This window comes from Vicia villosa, unplaced genomic scaffold, assembly GCF_029867415.1.
Source record: "Vicia villosa cultivar HV-30 ecotype Madison, WI unplaced genomic scaffold, Vvil1.0 ctg.000893F_1_1, whole genome shotgun sequence".
Lineage (NCBI taxonomy): Eukaryota > Viridiplantae > Streptophyta > Magnoliopsida > Fabales > Fabaceae > Vicia > Vicia villosa.
In genome coordinates this window covers 283,360-292,005 of record NW_026705402.1, presented here as the reverse complement: position 1 = coordinate 292,005, position 8,646 = coordinate 283,360, and the positions used below count along the sequence as shown (strand labels likewise).

General features: G+C 32.6%; 1 non-coding gene across 1 annotated transcript; it reads left to right on the top strand.

Moving 5' to 3' along the window:
- Window positions 1-955: 955 nt before the first annotated feature.
- Window positions 956-1,055, top strand: LOC131632022 (small nucleolar RNA snoR109). The gene has a single exon (XR_009292890.1). It is a non-coding gene; the product is annotated as a small nucleolar RNA snoR109 (small nucleolar RNA).
- The last annotated feature ends 7,591 nt before the right edge of the window (window positions 1,056-8,646 follow it).

Genomic DNA, 8,646 nt, shown 5'->3' with positions numbered 1-8,646 from the left:
TTCCTCTGATATTTTCACCATCATGTCTCTGTCTAACCATCTGATCAAACTCCTCTGAAAATGCTCGAACGTATGCGTATTCCAAAGTTTAATCTTCATTGCAGACTTTATTGTCGAAAAAAAATGGACATCTCTTTTGATTATTGTTGAAAACCTAGGAGTGGTACGAGAAGACATTTTAAAGAATGAAATTAGGAAAGAAGTATAGAAAATGGTGGAGAATGATAATTGTATTTAAAAAAACCAAAACAATTGAGTAGCCGTATTGAACGACTACTGCATTTAAAGGTTAAGTGCATGCACCACACTGCATGACATGATAGAGGAACACGCGTCATGTAATATGACATCCCCTCTATAAATCAAGTGAATGTGCCACACAGAGTGACGTCTCCTTTGCGTGGCGAATTTTTTTCTAAAGTGCCTTAATTGATAAATTATTTGAAATGTGATTTTTTTTTTCCTTGTATGTAGACCCAAACCCAAAAAAATTTATTTATAATATTTCAAAAACTCATATCAATGTTCAAGTGAAATAATAACACATCTAACCTATAAGCAAGTAGACACTAAAACTATTCAATTTGATAAGTTTTATTTATACTACCCCTTTATATCCATCGGATCAATCACAAATGGATGGCCACGATTTTCCCACCGGGCAGAGCTCTGTGATTATAAATACGCTCAATTCATCAATAGGTTTCATATGTTTTTTTCTCTGTGAATTAGGGTTAATGCTAGATCTGAAATTATAGCCACCGTTTTTCAATTTCTTGCATTTCAATTTTCAGTTTTTTCAGTAGCATCTCAATTTTGTTTCAATCGTATTTCATATTTCTGTATAATGTTTTGATTTTCTTCTTATTTACTGTATTTTGACGAGTAAAGCTACATTGTACCGAGAAAAGGGTGGTATCATAAACCAATACCCTAGATCTTGAATTTGCCATTGCGGCTGTAGCTAAATCAAATCGAAGAAGCTTACTGGCCGGTTATTGTGAGATCTGTTTGGATTTCTGTCAATAAATCTGCTTACCGAGTTTCTCACATTTTTTTCTCCAAATCTAAGTTGGGTCCATTTTGACTTTTTATTTGAGAAAGGGAGAAGAAAGGAAAGAGCACGTGAATTAGCTTTTTTCGAAGACCTTTCTCTTATATTGAACCAATTTTGTTTTTCAAAAGGGTAACTTTCCAAGCAAATAGCATCGATTTATAGCTGCTTGCGTCTAATGTTGCCTACATATCAACGATATCTTCCAAGTTTTTGCCAATTCGTTTTCTGAATGAAAGAAACAATTACTAACTAATTAAAAATAGATGTCCATTATTGGACTGTTAATTAAATGATTTTATTGGACTGTTAATTAAATGATTTTATGTGATGCAGTCCACTATTATTTTTCTGTTAAACTTATCTTTTCATTTTTAATCTATCTCAACTCATTCATATTTCAACACCATAATTTATAATGATTTTAATCATTCATATGTGCAACACCATAAATTAAATAATGTTTTTAATCATTCATATGTGCAATACCATAAATTAGATAATGTTTTTAAACACTTTACATAAATGAAAAATTGTAGATTTAATTTCATTATACCGGAAAATCCATGTAAGAATTAAAGTTTTACCATTCAAGTTTAACATTATAATAAAAATTGTGTAAATTTTTAAAAAAAAATTATATTAAGAGATTAATTTTTATACACTGACATTATAAATTTTTGTTATTTTTAGATGAAGTTACCATGTGTTGGGCGTTTTGGGTAAATCTAAATTTAATAACATTAAAATTTAAAAATACAGATTAATTAAATTAATTAATAAATCATAATTAATTATATTTATTTGTATTTTTAAACTTTAAATTTCATGTGATATTATTAAATAAAGATTTAGATTTTAATTATTTATAGTAATTTTATTTGTTCAAAATAAAAAATACAAACAATCTTTATGTCCGGAAAAGATGTTATTATTTTGATAAAATTAAAATTTCTATAATTAAATTAATAATTCTAACATTTTTTTTTGATATTAAATAGTTGTACGATACATATGAATTAAATGAATTTTAATATAAAAATACTTGTATGATCATTTTGGAAAAAAAAGATTTTGTGATTATTGATTTAATTATATAAATTTCAATTATATTTTTTTAAATTTAATTTTTTTGCTAGAATAACATATTTTAAATAAATATTTGGTCTATTCTCTATATAATGAAGTTTTGTCATTTTTGTTTTGGTTGTATTGTGCAATTATAAATAATATATAATTAAAATCAAATCAAAATTTAATAAAATAAAAATGAAAATTTAAATCTATTAATTAATGTAATTTATCAAATTATTTAATGTTATTTTTTTTAAATGAAAAGAAATACTGTTGATATAATTGATTTTTTTTAAGCATACAAAAATGTATTAAAACAAAAGAAGTACAGAGGGGGCATAAACACAACAACCACAAAAGTGGTAAAATAAACCGCACAAAAGTGTAACCTATACTTAAGGACGATACACACGAAACACAAATCAGGAAATCCAACAAGGGGAATGAAATTAGATTGCAAAAAAAAAGTGTGCATAAACCAGGAAATCCAACAAGGGGAATGAAATTAGATTGCAAAAAAAAAGTGTGCGACAAATAAAATTGACCGTCAGCACGGTAACAACTTCTTGAACCCACAACTTGCAACAACACAAACAATGAGCATATGACCATTTCTAGTCAAAATCATTTCAAATTCATTGAAATTGATTAAATCAAACCAAAACTCAATTATTACAGGCGCAAATTCAAAGCTTTGAATCCTGCAGATCTCAACAAATCTGAAACAAAACTAGAAAACAAAAATAGAAAAGCGAACCACCAAACTGCAAACATTCACCGCTGAAGCTGGAGTAAGCCGACCCTCACGGGTGTTTTGAAACCAAACCCAACAACTAGACCCCACAAACAGAGTGACTCTGCTGCGGTTGAGCTGAGGGACATACCCAAACAGGCTTTTGACGAAACACAATCAAACAGAAACAACCACCACCAGAGAGGTGGGGTCGGAGTTCACACGGTTGAAAATTAAAGCGATGGATCAGATCGGGTGTTGAGAAAAACCCTACAGGGTGAAAGATGAGCACCCAATAAAAGCTTCGAAACAAAATCTAGGTGAAACAACTACGACAAATACAACACTGGTGACTCAACTTCCCTGTTGAGGATAGAGGTGGTACGTCCAGGAAGAGCTTTGCACCACCATCTTCTAAAGTTACATCGTGACATAAAACCTTTGGATTTGGGGAGAAAAAGGGTGGTGTGTAAAAGTTTTCTCTCAGAGCGGCGAGGACGTTTAGGATGTCGTTGATTCAATTAATAACATTTAATTTTTTTTTGTTATTGTTTTTTTCTCCGTAGGATCTAGATATTTAAAGATATTAAAAAACAATTGGACCTTAAGGCTTGGCCCAAAATTGGAGCTTAAGGCTTGGCCGAGCCTAGAGCTGTAAAAATGGGCTAGCCCATATGGGCCGGTGCACCAAGTCCGAAAAATTATAGGCCTCAGACCTTAAAATCAGAGCCCATAGTTTTTAGGGCGTTTTTACCCCAGCACTAAAAAGTCCGCTACCTATATGGTTAGCCCATATGGACCGTGGGTAGCCCATTAGACCTGCATAATTGTAAGTTAAAAAAAATATTTATATTTATATTTATATTATCTTACTTCAAAATAGTACATTGATTTTTCTCGTCTCACTAATTTTTATCTTTATTCTATTCAATCTTTGTCATTTAAATATTATACATTAATATAATCAACATTCTTTTATTGTATTATATTATTTTTTCTCTTATAACAAATATTAAAGTAGTATTTTACACAATTTAGACATATATTATATTTAAAAACACATTATAATATTTATAAGAGATAATATAGCACTTTAAAATGTATTATGTTTAAAATAACATAATTTTTAATTTTATTTATAATAAATATTATGGCGTTTTTATTTTAATTTTTTTAAATAAAAAAACTCATTTAGGATCGGGTAGCCCGAAGCCCTTCTAGGGCCACACTCGGGTAGTAAATCTCGAACCTATATTACACAGGGCGTTTTTGGCCTAGCCTTAAAAAGCCAAGTGTCTATCAAGACCAACCCATTTAGAGTCGGATAGCCTATTTTGACAGCTCTATAGTCGAGCCTACGCATGCAAGAAAAATCAGATATTTCATTAAAATTTTGAATTAAAAAGTAATAGTGTAATTGAATTATAAGACATAAATTCATATTTATTATATTAACATAAACTTCTCACATAAAACATGAATAAATATAGTCTAAACAATTACCATAAACCTTTATCCCCTTAACAAGTAAAATGCTCAAACATAGCCATGTTCATGGAATCATCTAAAAAAATCTTTTATAGCCAATCTTTTGAAGAGATAAAGTAACTATTTGATTAACTAGCATTCAAAATCTATTGGAGAGGTAAAGTAATTATTTGATTTACTGGCATTCAAAAACACATATCGGTTGAAGATACAGAAAATATTTAATCTTAACATGAAAGAAATTCAATTCAATTTTCAGCACAGTAGTACTAGCAAACATTAACAAAAATAAAATTATTATCTGTAAGTGGAGTACCAGCCTAGTATTCTTTTTAGTACATGTGTATTAATCATTCTAGTATCATATACCTACCTCATTGGGGCAATATTCAATATCCTTGACATAACTAAGAAAATATCAGTAGCCCGTTTCAAATTCTCAAGAGCATCAATTGCATCAAATCTGATAAAATAAATGCAACAGCAAAATTATAACAACTTTGACAGACAACAAGTTGTACATTGAATTAAAACTAGTATACATTGATAACTGTTGTATGGCTAAGATTAAGAACTCATATGTCAAGTATTTTTAATGAAGATTAAGAACTCAGTGTTGCGAGGTATTCTAAACCCTAAACAAATATACTAACCTAACAAATTGTTTCAAGCTTGCATCACCATTAATTGGCATTATCTCTCAAGTAAAACTACAAAACGAGGGTGCACTCGGAATTTCCTCGTCGTGAAATAATCTTCCACTCTGAAAATTACCATAGCACAAATTACAAAGTTAGGCAAATCTCAGCCAGCCAAAAACACTGACACCGGTAATAATTTAAGAAATTGCCATTGACACTTCCTACTTGTGTCGAAGAGAATTTTGAGTTGGCCATCAAATTCGACGATTCATCCTCGGTGAAACTATTCTGTCATACACTAAAAGCAACTCTCAGCATCGGATCCCTCGTCAATCCATGTCGTGCTCCAATTGCAGTACTGTTTTGAATCTAAACATCAAACACACATGAACTCTAGATAACTGAAGTACTACGCAGACATCAATACCTTAAGAATACGTGACATGAAGGAAGTTCCATCCAATGATAGTGCATTATCTGCTGCTTCTTTATGCATGAACTCCACATAAGCTGCACTGCTTAAAAAAGCGAAATGATATAGAAAGAAATATAAAAATCTTGAACATAGTGATATACATATAATGTGTAAGAACATCTAAAACTTCTCACCCTTTTGGTTGACCTGTTAGGTTGACCTGTTATTGAATTAGTAACTATAACAGCTTTTAGTACTTCCCCAAATTTATTAAAATGCCGACATATGGCATCTTTGGTAGCAGCAAAACGAACATGAGTAGATCAATATGCAACTTCAGAAAGTGAACAAGTTCTGTTCCCGCCTAACTGCAAAGGGCCTACCTAACCCATAAAAAAGAGCAAGAGTAATTACATGGCAAGCAAAAATGGTTCGAATATCAACATTAAATAACAAACAACTGGCAGACACTTGAACTTTAGAACATAAAAGCTCAAGAAAATGGCGCAACTTTAGATAAATATATTAGAAATGACAAATCTATTATGTAGTGATAAAATAATAGAAAAGTTAGTAATATTTATGTCCTACACCCGAAAATATATATTTTCACAGTCCTACGGTAAACAGGAAGCTTTGATGCAAAAGAAATTTAGAATATACCGGTGCTAGGAGTGGATGGTTGTGCCTTCCGAGTCTCTTTCAGCAAATTCAAAGTAGGTTTGTGATAGAGAGTTAATATAGTTTATTTAGTATTTTATATTAGTTGTTGTTTTGTAATAATTCTAGAATGTTCTTAGGATCTTGTAAGGTTGTTGAATCGGGCTTTTATAAGTTTGGGCTTTATTTAATTATCCATTAGGAGTACTATATATGTAGTCCTTGAGACATTGAAAGAAATATCAAATGAAATGAAAAGTCTTTAATTTTCTTAGTTTATTTTACTTGTCTCTTTTATTTCTCTTAGCTTTTCTTGAGTTGTTAGGGTTCTAAAATTTGCTTCCTAATATTTGGTGCTTTCATCATGTACTCAAATCCTCCTATGGATTACCCTTATCTTACACCTTCATCTCATCAATGGAGCATTCCTCCTACTTATCCCCCAAACCCCTCTTTCATAACTCCTACCACACCTTCATTTCCATCCTTTCCATGGGAACTTTTCTCACCCTATTACACAAATCCATATGTTCCAACACCATCACCAAGTTTATATTTGACTCATGGGTATTCACCACATTCACCTAATTCTAATCCATATACATCATCTCATTATTCATATCATTACAATAGTTATTATCAACAACTCCAACCAACCAACACTTCTTTCACAATTAGTCATAAATATCATATCTATTCTAGAAATAGAAGAGCTTTTGAGAAATCTTTGCAGGTGTCTCAAATATGTTTTAAGAAAACATCACAAAAAAAATCTCAAAAGTTGTCTGACTCAAAAAAATTCCCAAAATCCAAGCTTGAACCTTCGGCGGCAAGAATTCAGGCAGAATCCCCAACAACACCTAAGGCTAAATTGCCGAAAACTATTCGACCCATTCGAACCATAACCCCTTTCTCCACCTACCAGAAACTTGTATCCCTTTCTTCCAACCACGACACTAAATCTTCGAGCCCTAATCGAAGAATTTCAGAATCCAATAATAACATGAGAAGGAGCTTCACCGGAAATCCATTCTCTGAACCTTCTTCCCTCATGGCGAACCCTAGATCCAGTTTCTCTCACACCCCTGCCAATAGTCCCATAGATTTTCCGAGAAGAGGATTTGATTATGGACAGGAAAATGTGAAAGATCGGGTTTTGAAACCTGGAAAGATTAGGCCGCCGTCACCAGCAGCCACGTCGAAATTGTCCAAGAATTTCATGTCTCCGACGATCTCTGCTTCTTTCAAGGTTGTTGAATCTCCCAGAAGGAAAATCCTTACCGAGAGAAACGAGTCTGCTCTTTCATCTGAGCACAAAATTCATGTTTGTAAGGTAACTTTTGCTGATCCTTCAATTGATGGGAATGAAATTCCTTTTCTGAGTTTTGAGTCTAATGATAAGAGTAGTGAGAATTTGTATGTTTCGGATGCTGGTTCCTTGATTCCAAGGGATGATTTGTTTGAAAATGTACCTATGAATAGTCCTTCGATTTCACATATTGTGATTCAGAATAAGTCCTTGTGTGAAAATGTTTCCATAGAGCCTTTGATTCCACATGATGAGATTCACAATGAATCCTCATTTGAACATGTTTCCGTAGAGTCTGATTTTGTAAACCTTGACCCTACTTTTAAGCTTAGCCCACCCTCGGTCACTCCTCTGGTTTCATACACACATACTGTTGTAGTAGATCCTGTTGAGGCAGATCCATCACTGCTACCTTATGATACACATGTCGTTGGGGAATTAGAATTTCCTTTAATTTCCTTTGATTATGAACAAGGTTGTAATTGCAAGAGAAAGTTAAATCATGAGTTCTCTATGGCTCCAAATGACCGTTCATCGAATGTCGATGGTGATTTTCCTCTTTATGGATTTACAAATCTGTCTGACTTACATGGAGAAGTTTGTGTCTTGGATGATGGTGGTGAGGTGGATCTGGATCTTGGAAATTATGAGTGCTTTATAACTACAGGAAATGTTTACCAATCTATCACTGATAAGGAGAGAATAGGAGACTATTTAGGAAAAACTGTACAGGTTGTCCCTCATATAATAGATACTATTCAAGATCGGATAGAAAGAGTGGCCCACATACCAGTGGATGGAAAAGAATGTCCAGCTGATGTATGTGTCATAGAATTTGGTGGAACCATAGTTCATACTGAGTACATGCCCTTTATTCAAGCACTAGGACATTTTTCATATAGAGTAGGTGCTAGCAAATTTTGCTTGGTTCATGTTAGCCTTGTTCCTGTTTTAAATATTGTTGGTGAAAAAAAAACAAAACCAACTCAACATAGTGTGAGAGGACTTAGAAGCCAAGGGCTGACTCCACAAATCTTGGCATGCCGCAGCACAATGGCACCAGATGAGAATGCAAAGACAAAAATCTCTCAATTTTGTCTACTTCCTGGGGAAAATATAATTACCCTTTATGTTGTTTTCAACATATGGAACATTCCTTTGTTTCTTAGAGATCCAAGGGCTCATGAAGCAATATTTAAAGTTCTGAACCTTACAGTCAGCAAAATCTCAATCATGGTGCTTATGAACAGATGTGAATATATCTTGAACATG